Here is a 12,831-nt window from a genome sequence, read left to right on the forward strand (position 1 = left end):
GATTTCATTGATTATATTCCAAACTTTCTTACTGTCATTTTCAGAATCATCAAGTTTATTTTTATAATAATTTTCTTTCGTGTTTTTTATGAGCGTGGTTAATTTATTTTTGTATTCTCTAAAATGAACATTTAATTTAATGTCTAGTGGTTTTTTTTTTTGTTTCTTTATAAAGCCATTCTTTGTGTCTTATGGACACAACAAGCCCATGTGTTATCCACGGTTTGATTTTACGAAATTTTGCCGAATTTCCTTTTGGAATAATTTTTTTTGAATCATTTATAAAGTTCGTTAATCTATTTTCAAATATTTTACAGCACTCGTTGACGTTATCACTTTGGAGAATATCTAACCATAATTCAGATGACAATTTATTTTTCAAAGATTCGATATTAACAACAGATATTTCGTTCTTATTATTAGCAGTTTGTCCGCAATGTTGGTTTATCGCCTGAGGTATTATTGAATTGTAATGTAGCAAAGTCATGTAATGGTCGGTAATTGAGGTTTTTATAATTCCCGAGTTTAAATTATTTATATCCTTGATATTTGTGAAAATGTGATCAATGCATGATGGACGTTGCCCATTGACGTTTCTGGTGTAAGAGTTAATACACGACACATAATTCAATTCCGCCATCATATTTAAGTAATTATCTTTATCGTTCGATGTATAATCGTGCGATATGTTTAAATTAATGTCACCTAAAACTATTGTATTCGCGTTTCTGTAGTTTAATAACACATGTCTTAATTCTTCAATAAACAAACAGACAGTAGACGAGTGCGTTCTGTATAGAGAGATAATATCATTTTTTTTGTTATAACACTTCATTTGTACATGTAAGCAGTTTGTTCCATTCAGATTAATTTCTTCCTCGCACAATATGTCACAATTATTTTCTACGAACATAACGATTCCACTGTTTTTGTTAATTCGGTTTGTAGTAGATACATAGGTATATCCCGGTATATAGTACGCCACTTCGCCACTTGAATGTGTTTCCGTTAACACAATGCAAGCGGGCTTCCTGAGATCATTATTTACTGTTGTCAAAAATTCATCCATGTTTCGTTCTAAACTTCTTATGTTCATGTGTAGAATTAATGGGCTGCGATTGAGGTCGTTTTGGTGGGTACGGTATTCTTGATAGCTGTCATATGTTTTTTCGTCAATATTATTTTTTTCGTCTAGTGCGTTATATAAAAATTCTGTCATTTTTCTTCGAAGTCTATTCTGTCTCTTGCTACTTTGAGCATTTTATTTTTGTAGGGACATAAGTTGCTGAAAGCTGCGTGGTCTGTTTTATTTTTCTCGCCATATTTCTTATTTTGCGATGTGCAATTTGCACAAACCGGTGTTTTTTCTCTTTCAGGGCATTTAGCAAAAGTATGGTCACCCGTGCAATGCGGGCACACTGATGGATTCGTTCGATTTAGGCATCTGGAGGCTGTGTGCATGAATTTGCAGCAGTGGTAGCACTGAGTTAAAGGATCACAATCCACTATGTTAACCCTTTGGTACTGGATATTTATCTTTTCTAATGATAGCAAATTTTTTCGTGTTGTACCGCTGGTTTGCACGATATAGTTCGAGAATTTGTTTTGTTCTTCATTTTCTTGATCCCGAGTACCACGTTGGTATTTATTAGAATGTTTGTATTTTATTTCAGTAATCAAATTTATTTTATTTTCTTCGTTTTTCGTTACAATGTCTTGAATCCCTTCGTTTTGTGTGAGTATCCCATTTACTATTTCCTCTTCCGTCAAGTTCGATTTGAGTCCTTTCAAAATTAATTTGGGTTTTTTCTTTTTTATTTCATTTATTTCCAGGTTATAATTGATATATTTATACTGATAGTTTTTTCTGTACGAATGCATATTACGCATCCAGAGTCGAGTATAACACAGCGCTCGCAGAGATGCATTGCTTGCATAAAGCATCTTTAAAACTCATTATATGACTTTGGAAAAAAATGCTCCAATGAAATTGAAAATGAAGTATGGGTAAAATTTAGTAAATATCTCAAAGCCAAATAAAGTTTAAAAAAATATATTTGAATTAATATAAACACTTCTACAATATCAACTTTTTTCTTTGGAATTTTCTTTCCTGGAGAGTAATGAAATACATTCAAAATTTCTAATACCTAGCTCTACACATTGCACACTGCAGTCCACCTCAAGGTAGTAATTATTTCACTGGACTGCAAATGTAGCCAGCCGCACTACGGGGGTTAATTTTTTTAATATAATAATAGAACACACTGTAAACTACTGAATTTTTTTCAAATGTTTTCACTTGTTTTTTTTTTCGATAAAAATACTTAGTAGCTTGTAAGCAAAACAAAATACTTTTTTTTTTTTTTTTGTTATTTGTTTTTGGGGTATTATGCCGTGTTGCGCTAACTCCTTCTTTAGCCAACGTTTCGGACAGCATTGCAGTGTCCATCATCAGGGCAGATGTCTTATTTGAGGTTGTGTTAAAATGTGAGCTTAAGTATGAGGTTGTGATACCGTGTTGCCAGCTCCAACCCTCTGAGCTAACATTAACGTATCATTTTTTATTTAAAGTGGTTTTCTTCGTTTAGCTCTGGTGTATCCGTCAATTACCGGATACCAAGAACTATTAAGCTTAGTTCCATCGTCTCTATTAATGTTTACGGGATTTTTATGAATTTCAATGGCCTCCGTAATCAGCCGTGCTCTATAAGTTTTCGGTCTCCCCAGGATTTCAGGAACAAATCCAAAGTAATGCCCGGTGTCAATCAAATGCTCGGCAATTGCCGATTTGTCAGGGTGGCCGAGTTTACAAGCTCTGAAGTGTTCTGAAATTCTTTTGGAGATAGTCCGCTCTGTCTGGCCTACATAGACCTTGTCACATCCGGAACAGCTGAGTTTATACACTCCATCTGTTTCCAGAGGAAACTTAGTCTTTGCAGACCTCAGTAAGTCCTGTATCTTTGTTGTTGTTCCGAAGACAGTCTTGATATTTTCCTTTCTCAAAAGCCTGGCAATTTTGTCTGTCACATTGTGCACATAAGGCAGGAAGGCACAGCCTTTCGACTCTTGTTCAACTCTGTCTTCGTTTGGTGCAGATTTGGCTCTTATGATTTGCCTTGTCTGACTTGCTGGGTAGCCGTTACGCTCCAGTGCATCGGTCAGCTTCGTAAGTTCCGCTCAGATTTTATGTTCTTCGCATATTCTGGTCGCTCGGGTCACCAATGTATGGATAAGTCCTCTCTTCTGCGCTGGGTGGTGGTGCGAATCAGCGTGTAAGTACCGATTCGTATGGGTTGGTTTCCTATATACAGTATGCCCTAGGCTACCATCGTGTTTCCGCATCACCTCCACATCTAGAAATGGTGATGATGGACACTGCAATGCTGTCCGAAACGTTGGCTAAAGAAGGAGTTAGCGCAACACGGCATAATACCCCAAAAACAAATAACAAAAATACTTTTGGCCGTGAAAATCTTAAATCATATAAAACAAAATACTGTTTCTCGGTGACGTTTCTCAAGAACATCGTTGTTGAAAATGTATTCGTATATAACCATACACAATCATAAATATTTGTTATTTTTGTCATCACTAAATGTGCGACCCATAATTTTCCAGCATAACTTTGAGCCTAGCACACAATTTTTCAAAACTTGGCTAGGTTAGGATAGTTTCAGCTAGCATAAAAAACTCTCTGCTTTAAAAATAAAATACTTCAATCGCGCCTACACAGGACCGGCCTGGGTTACGTGACACCAGCTGTCTTTCTACCATAATAAAGAAGAAAAATAGTTAAAATTTAAATAATGTAATATTTAAAATTCAGGTAAAAGTTTTTATTAAACTTATCCATTGTTCATCAGTTTTCTATGTTTCTTTATCATGCAGAAAATAAAAGATAAATCTGTTTTCATAATACATAATATTATTGTAATGGAAACAGCTGGAGAGAGCTTCAATAACAGCTTGTTCCGTATTCATAAACCTAAAATAAAACATTCAGAGCGGCCACCTGTTGTGTTAAAAAATATGGTTTCAATGACCTTTATTCCACAATAATAATTAGAGTTTTTTTTGCAATATCTTTGTTGCATTTTTCATGTAATTATGTTTTTGTCATGTACAAATTTTCGAATTTTTTGATTTCCTTGGGTGTAAACTGGTTCTTCGAATTTTATTCCAAAAACTTTTCCATGCGTTTGGTGAAATTTAGTTTAGGACATGTGTTAGTAGATATGGTTGAACAAAAAATCTTTACAAAATTCAGCATGAAATGGGCCCGCTTCTCATCACTCCTCTTGCACCATAAGATTTGCACACCTTTTTCTTTTCGGAATTTCTAGGTCGACAAAACTATTTTTAGTACACAACAGCATTTGCTTCATGAGCTACGCAACTTTGAAATTACCACATAATTTTCAATTTTAAAAAAGAAGTCTTAAAACGAGAGTGAAGGTGAGGTAACTAAAACTAGTGTGACAAATATTTGTCGTTGTACGGATATGAATGAAGCACTGTTAGTATGTGTCACTCAATCCTCTTTACCTACCATTTTGCAGAGTGGATCACAGTCTAATGGTTTACTTAGAAAACTTCTAATGATCCTAATTAATTTGGTTCCGTCCGCTAGAGAGTGTGACTCTGAGATGAAGTTTTAAATAGGCAGGAAATATTGGCCGCCCCATTAATATGCACCAGTAGAAAATAATCCGATTGGCATGCAGCCAAGTGATCCAGTGGCATGTCTTGTGTTTTACTGGACACTAGTTGGTGTTGACAAGTTATATGCGGCACGGAATTCTAGAATACTCCAGAGCTAAGAGCTTTATCTCTTACAAATAAATGGAAAAAAAATCACACTTAGTATGCAGCCTCGTCTTTGGGTAGATTTAGCATTTCCCTCTTACAAACCAATTCATCCTGTTTCGTGGGCTGGTGTTCAAATACCGACCAGATGAACTCGTCTCTTATTGAATTATATCCAAATTCAAGAATGATTGCATTGCTAATTTCACTTTTGTTACATACTATATTTTGATCAAAATTGTTATCTTAACCATTACTTACTAATGAAATAGAAATTTATCTGATTACATTAATCAATTAAACTCTTGATTGGTGAGCGTGAATGAAATTTGCACTGATTTTTATCTGGTATTTTTAGTTTAACGCAAGCATTTTCAGCTCTCAATGTTTTTTTTTTTTCATTCATAAAAAAGAAACAGGAATACATTATACATAGTATAATACTATTTCAAAGTAACATTTTTATTAGTTTTCAGATTTTAGGTAAACTTTTTTTTGGCTCTATAGTTATTATAATAAATTTACAATTTAGTTAAGCGTTTAGTCTTAAATAAGAACAATAATAAAAAAATCAACCCGAAAAACCCCCAACAGTTTTTTTACTAAACACATCTGATTTTATGAATATATTTATTTTACTGAGGATTGAACATTCCTCCCCAGGGACTGACTAAAAATGAGTGAACCGTGATATCACTATGTCACACAATTTCATAGAAATTCGTGTGTGTGTGGGTGTGAGTGCCACCAAAAGTTGATAGAATGTATTGTCATTGATAACGAGTCTATCTACCAAATTTCAGCTCGTTCGGATCTCGGGAAGTGGGTTAATTTCCATTTACAAGATTCCACTTCATTCATTCATTAATTCAGTAACCTGTCTCACTTGGCAAACCGGTATTGAGTCAGAGTGAGCTTTAAAATATCCATTTAACTCTAAAAAGATAGATAAGAACCAATTTAATTATCCATCAATTAGTGTTCAATAAGAAAAGTTATTTTTTTAGCCCGATGGTAAAACTAGTTTACCACTAATTGCACAATATTTATCAGTCATGGAGTTGCAAAACCTGCCCTGGAAATTTCTGCTGGTTTTGATATATTAAAAAAAGTATTTATATTTCATTTAAAGTAGATATAAAATGTGTACATTGCAGATATTTTGCATAAAATGTATATTCACGGCACTCCAAATACTTTTTTGTGACTAATAAATTTCTAGATTTTTCAAGATGTTTTCAGGGCAGGTGTTGCAACTCCACGACTCATGTTTTATGAATGTAGACCATTGATGAATATTAGTCTATGGTGTAGACTTATCAAAATGAGTGAGAAAATTTTGCCTTATATGGTGTTGTTTTGGATCATGATGCAAAACAATACTATCTTAATCAATCTGCTAATTCCATTATGTTTTATGAAGAGATTGATGTGCATAATTTAATTTATAAGTCCTATCAATTATATATTTCATTGTAATTTAAAATTAATTTAAAAATTTATTTACGTCAAACAAGTGATGTAAACAAAGTTATTGTTTTATTATAAATTATTGACTGAGCTTAGCTAAGCGTTGTTTTAACTTAACAAAACAATTAACAAACTTTCATATATTATAAAAAACACAAAACAAAAGTATTATAAACAAAAGTTGAATCAGGCTGAAAATGATAGTAAAAGAGTGTGGACAGTTATAAATGAAATAATTGACAAGAAAAAAAACAAGAATAACGACATCGCTACCATATTTCATGACAACATGAAAACATGTTGTAAAGAAAATCCCTCAAAAGCTGCAAACATATTTAACACCTTCTTTGCGAATGTAGGGGAAAATCTTGCCAATCTCATTCATACTGACCCAAATATAACATTTCCAGACTGTAGTATTGATACTGACAATAATATAGCAACATTCCAAGTCACCACAGAGAACGAAATAATATCAATTATAAACGGTATGCAAGGAGGTTCTGCCCCGGGTTTTGATGGAATAACAGTTAATATTTTAAAAAATATTAAAAATCAAATTTCTAAACCGTTAAAACACATAATAAATGTAAGTTTCCAAAGCGGAGTGTTTCCATCAATCTACAAACAAACTACCATTACTCCAATATTTAAATCTGGTAACCCAGAAGAAGTTAGCAATTACCGACCCATATCAGTAATCTCGAACATAGCAAAAATTTTTGAAAAGATAGTTAAAAAAAGGATAAACCAATTTGTAAAATGTAATAAATTAATTAATGAAAATCAGTTCGGTTTTATGGAAGGTAGAAGCACTCAGGATGCAATTGCAAAATTAACTAGTCTTGTTCATAATTCATTAGATAAATCATTAAAATGCATTGGAATTTTCATAGATCTTAAAAAAGCTTTTGATAGCATATCACACGACAAACTTATAAGTAAATTAAGAAACATTGGATTAAGTGGTACAGCTATAGAATGGATAAAAAGCTACCTTTTCAAACGCCCTCAAGTCGTAAAAATCAACGATGTTCTTAGTCAACAAAAAACAAGTCACTTCGGCATACCTCAAGGTACAGTCCTGGGACCGTTACTGTTTATCATTTATGTAAATGACATATTCAATCAAAGATTAAATGGAAAAATAATATCTTATGCTGATGACACTGTCATAATAATTGAAGGTACAGATTGGAATAATGTTAATAACTTAGCAAATACTGATATTAATATACTGAAAAATTGGTTCGATAAAAACCTCCTCTCATTAAATACTGAAAAAACAAAATGTATCCCATTCTCTATCAACAAATTTAAATCAATACCAGAATTAAAAATTATAATACATCAACTTAAATGTAACAGAACTAATTGCAATCAAGAATGTTCTATACTTAGCCTAACTTCTGAAATTAAATATCTTGGTATATATATAGATCAAAATTTTAAATGGAAAAAACAAATTTGTGAACTTGTCAAAAGAATTAGAAAATGTATTTATATATTTATAAGACTTAGAAATATTCTTAGACTAGAAAACCTAAAAAGAGTGTACTATGCAATTGTACAATCTATATTACAATATGGTATTATTGGCTGGGGAGGAACTTATAACAATATATTAAATCCACTTAAAATAGTTCAAAGATTGATAATCAAAGTAATATTGAAAAAACCATCCAAATTTTCTACTGAGATTCTCTTTTCAATATTCAATGTACCCACAATAGACAATATATATAAAAAATATTCAATTCTACAAATTTATAAAGAAATACAGTTAAATAACTTACAATTCAATTCATCAGTAAGATATCAAAAAACTATCAAAATCCCAAAACTTAATACAAAGCACACACAAAATACCTATCTCTATCTAGGTATAACATATTTTAACATCCTTCCATTATATCTAAAAAATATTGAAGATATTCAGGAATTTAAAATAAAATTAAAAAATTACCTAAAACTACTATAAAAGTCCATATCTTACTCTTATTATTATTTCCTTCAAATCTTGAAACTGTATTATTGATAAATCTTGCCTATTTCTTACTTATCCCTTTGGTTTTGCAAATATATTATTTACTTACTTACATGATTCCATATAATTGAGCTAGGATTCACTCACCAAACACAAGAGCCTTGTCTCTTTATGGTGAGGAAAAGCTATTATTATTTACCTTGATAACACTGTATAATATGTAAAATTGTATATTTATTGTAAAAAACATACAAATATTAAATAAATAAAAAAATAAAAAAAATAAAAAACTGTTCTGCATTTCCGTCTGTAAATTTGTTTGTTCCGGTTCAGGGTGGTACCCGTTTTTATGTTTCAGTAAAGGTTATTTTTTCAAATGTGAAGTCATGTTTATTTGCACTTTCTTATTCGAATTTTTCAATGTTGTGTACCTACCTGCCTTAACCCGGAGGCTGCCGTGCGCATCTATGTTTGATTCAAGATTCCGGGCCCTCGCTGCCGCGCGCAATCATTCGTGATTTTAATTTCATCTTGCGATATCTCGGAACTTTCTGTATAGATGGCGCAAAACTCAGGCTTAAAAAATAATTTGAACCTTTATCTAGCGACATCTCTACACAGATGTGACAAATGATTTTGTTTATATTATGAAAGACCTCGTCAAACTGGAGACTACAATATTTCCCCTCTCAGTGTTTGAATTCCCCGCGCGTGCGTAGCTGTGTTAGTGTATCACGTGGTTCCTTCTTATCTCGACGGTTCGCGAATACTTAGAATCTGCAACGAATCGTGGTTCTAACGTTATTATTTTAATAAATTGTTTTTATTAAGTGGTCATATTTTTAGTGCAAATAAGTTTTGTGGTAATCAACATGTTTGTTTTTTAAATGAAATAAGTTGTTATATCCGCCTTTCGAGTGAAAAAGTAATAATATACATTTTATTTTAATTATCTGTGTTTAGAAACTAATTATTGTGTTAATTTGTCGTTTTTCCTAATATTTTTTTTTGTGTAACCCTCCATCATGGCTCGACGCGACTTGTCTGATGACCAAATAAGAGAATATTGTCTCGATTTTAGATCTGTTTAATTCTTTTACTGTACACAACACAATAAAAAATTCAGGTATGAGCTTCCCCGATTATCAGTTATGTGTGATAAGACAAGTAATCGCAAAACACCACAAAAAACTCAACTCTACTCAACTCCTCATTCGTCTCATCATGACACACCATTACGTCTGCTTTCAAAAGAGGTTGTAAACATCAAAACAATCCAAGCCATACAGAGCCTGCCATGTTTGTACGAATACAAAACTTAAACAAAGCCGCAGAAAAATGGCTCGATATGTGTCCCAGTGTAATGTGGCATTGTGTATTCATTCTTGTTTTAAAGTCTACCATTCGAATAAAAACTATTAACATAAATAATACGATAAGAAACTGTAAATAAAAGTTTAATAAATAATGAAGTTTAAAACAATAATATTATCACAATTGTATCGTGAGAAATTTAATGGTGAGCCGTTGCAGAGGTCCCGCTTCGGAGACGTGAATACTGATATTACTATAGTATGTCTGTATGTGTTGGTGAGATTACTGATTTGATAATGGCGGCGGGTCGAAGTTTGTTGATGTTTCATAGATAGTTTTTATTCGTCAAATAATGCATCAATCCATAAAGATATCTTGCTTAGACTTTTATAAAGTGTAACGTAAACAAGTTTTTTTTTGTTTTGGTAATAATTTAGTATCTCTAAGTGCTGAGGATAATAAATAATGAGGCGATGTAAAATATTCTAAAAATCCTTGGCGTGGGAGTATCTACCTTGTCTTTACTTTCGGGCAGGAAAAGGGTTAAGAAAGTTTGAAAAAAGAATTCTCATTGAGATAGTGACATTTCTTTCGACATGACTGTACAATTCCTAATTTGAAATAAAAATATTTATGGTTCATAATTAAGTACTTAAGTACCTACCTAATTACAAATCTTATAATTTCAGAGGAAATTTTGGTTTTGATTTATTAATGAGAAAATTAGAACACATTCTTTTTTGTATGCGATGTCTACTGTTCACAGAACCACTAGTAACATTGTTTCATAGAATTTGAACAATTCATCAAATTTCAAAGTTAATTTTGAAGTTCTATGAAAGTTCTAATATTATTTCAGTTTTCTGAAACTGACCCATAATGATATAATTTTTTTACTTGAGGAGATCTTTCACAGAACTTGAATATTAACTTTAAAATTCGAGGGATTGTTCAAAATCTGTGAAATAACTGGCCCTAACTAATTAGCCTCTTGGCGATTATGAATCAATCTTGCCTATATTTCAACTAAAAAAGGTTATGCGCATTCTCAACATTTTATCTGTGATTGGATAACAAGAATTAATCTCTATAAGAGATCAATCAATATTATGTATTACTTTTTTATTTATAGACATATGGCACACAAATTTATCTTCTAACAAACATTAACGAAGATTTCAAACTACGGACAATTTCTTTTTTTTACTCATTTTTCAAGTTGGGCAGGTTTTGATCATGAATACGTAATGTATGAACTTTTTTTTTTTTTAAGTTTTTTTTAAGTAAAATAATATGTTACATTTATTATGTTCAATACTATTTCACCTCGAAATCATTGAATACCATTTTTATGAAGCATACTTATGCGTGATTTGATCAAAGGTTATGGTCAGTTGATACTAAATGATAACCTATAATTTTTTTTTTTTTATGAGCAATACATTTATTTATGACACAGTCATCTCAAATCTATTGGTGAAGATTTAATTGAGACATTGGCCACACCTGTAACTGTATATTTGTAAAATAATATTTAAATTATGTATCAGCCTTTGGTTGACTAATGCATATGTAATGTTAACCAGTTTTTTTTTGTAAAATTCATTACTCATTTCAAATTTCTTACCAATGATGATAATTCTTTTAAGTTAGGCTTTGCAGGTTCAATTCTCTGCTAGTTAAGTCCTACATCATTGCACATGCAACTTTTTTGCTTATAGTAATGGTAGTAAGAGAATTTCAAATATTATCAGGCTAATTAATAATATCCTTTAAAAGAGAGAAACCATTGAAGTTTTTTTTACCTTTTAGTTTTTTTATGTTCTACGCTGACGTGTAACCTGCATTGATCGACTTTTCTCTACTTTCAATAAATGTAATATCCATATATTATATATACAAACCTTCCGGAAGATATTCTATAAATTATAGTGAAAACCCTATCAAACTCCTTTGCGTGTTTTAGAAGAACTAAACACACAAACAGACAGAGCGGATAGTGCTTTTGTTTTATACTATTTAGAGACTTGCAAAAAGGGAAAAAATCACGTAAAATTTTACCCGATCATCTGCTTAGAAAGCGACTATTGTGAGAGTGACGAAATAAATTACAAATCTATACATTCTGAAAATATAAGAATAATTGTGTTTTTGAATTTTAGATTTACATACACATTTAAGATTGTTACGTATATTATGTATACGCAGTCGAAATTATATTGTTTACTACAGGTAGGTACTGTAAATACTAAAGAAATAAAAATAAATATGTTATTTAGTATAATTTATCGCTTTATTACAATCAATTCCATTTTTGAAAACGAGTCTTAAATTCAAAGCAAATCTGAGAATCTAGAATTCATTGAACTAGATTTACAAACAGACACACGCAACCGAAATTTGTATTTTTGAAATGTTAGTAATTTGTAAGTTAGATCAATCTCTAATTTAAATGTTACTGGAGCATTTTAACATTTGCTGCTTATATGCTTGAATGTTTTTAATAATCGTAATTATACTTAAATATCAAATCATTTTTCATGATCGATTCACTGAATTGATTGAATCTTATCTAAATCCCTATCTAGTATCTATGTCAACTTATGGATTTTGTTCAACCTTTACCATGCCTGAGTGGGGGGGCTACAAAATTACATATTTATTGACAGCTTCCGTGATTGAGTTACCTTGAAGTGGGTTCAAATCCCTTGTTATTTCACGATTTATTAATTTTAAATAATTCATAGTATATTTGCAGCATGCTCAAGAGTGGTGGATACTTTCAGTATCACCCTGCTGAAAGACCACCATTCAGAATTGAAAAGTTGCTTGAAATGGCTTTAACCATGTTTGGTGATCAGATCTTAATAGCCAGGTACTTCCCTAACATCCTTTTCACCATCTCCTTCCCTTTCCCGCTACCTTCAGCCTCACAACTTACCTCGATTTGGGATGCCATAGTCTCACTGGCTCCAGATGATTGGGAGTGGTTGAAACTCTTGGATCTTTGTTGGACTCACATAAAAACTATGTGTATTAAATTCAATTGTATCATCTTCCTCTTTGTGAAGAAATGATATTAAGTTTAGCTCTGAATTCTGACAAGTCTTTAATCATTCTCCGATCGTGTGGCAGTTTCATTCCATTCCAGGCTTCAGTTCCTGATACGAATATAGTATCTGGTGTCCGCTTTGGTTCTTTCATGTTGGACGATCACCCACACCTTTCCCTTCCCCTTTCCGCAATAAACC

General features: G+C 31.9%; 1 protein-coding gene across 1 annotated transcript in view; it reads left to right on the forward strand.

Moving 5' to 3' along the window:
• Positions 1-12,831, forward strand: part of flr (actin-interacting protein 1 flr) — a 37,779-nt gene that overhangs the window by 4,870 nt on the left and 20,078 nt on the right. The window lies entirely within an intron of this gene.

This window comes from Hesperophylax consimilis, chromosome 15 (assembly GCF_061612785.1).
Source record: "Hesperophylax consimilis isolate HC1 chromosome 15, BYU_Hcon_1.0, whole genome shotgun sequence".
Taxonomy (NCBI): domain Eukaryota; kingdom Metazoa; phylum Arthropoda; class Insecta; order Trichoptera; family Limnephilidae; genus Hesperophylax; species Hesperophylax consimilis.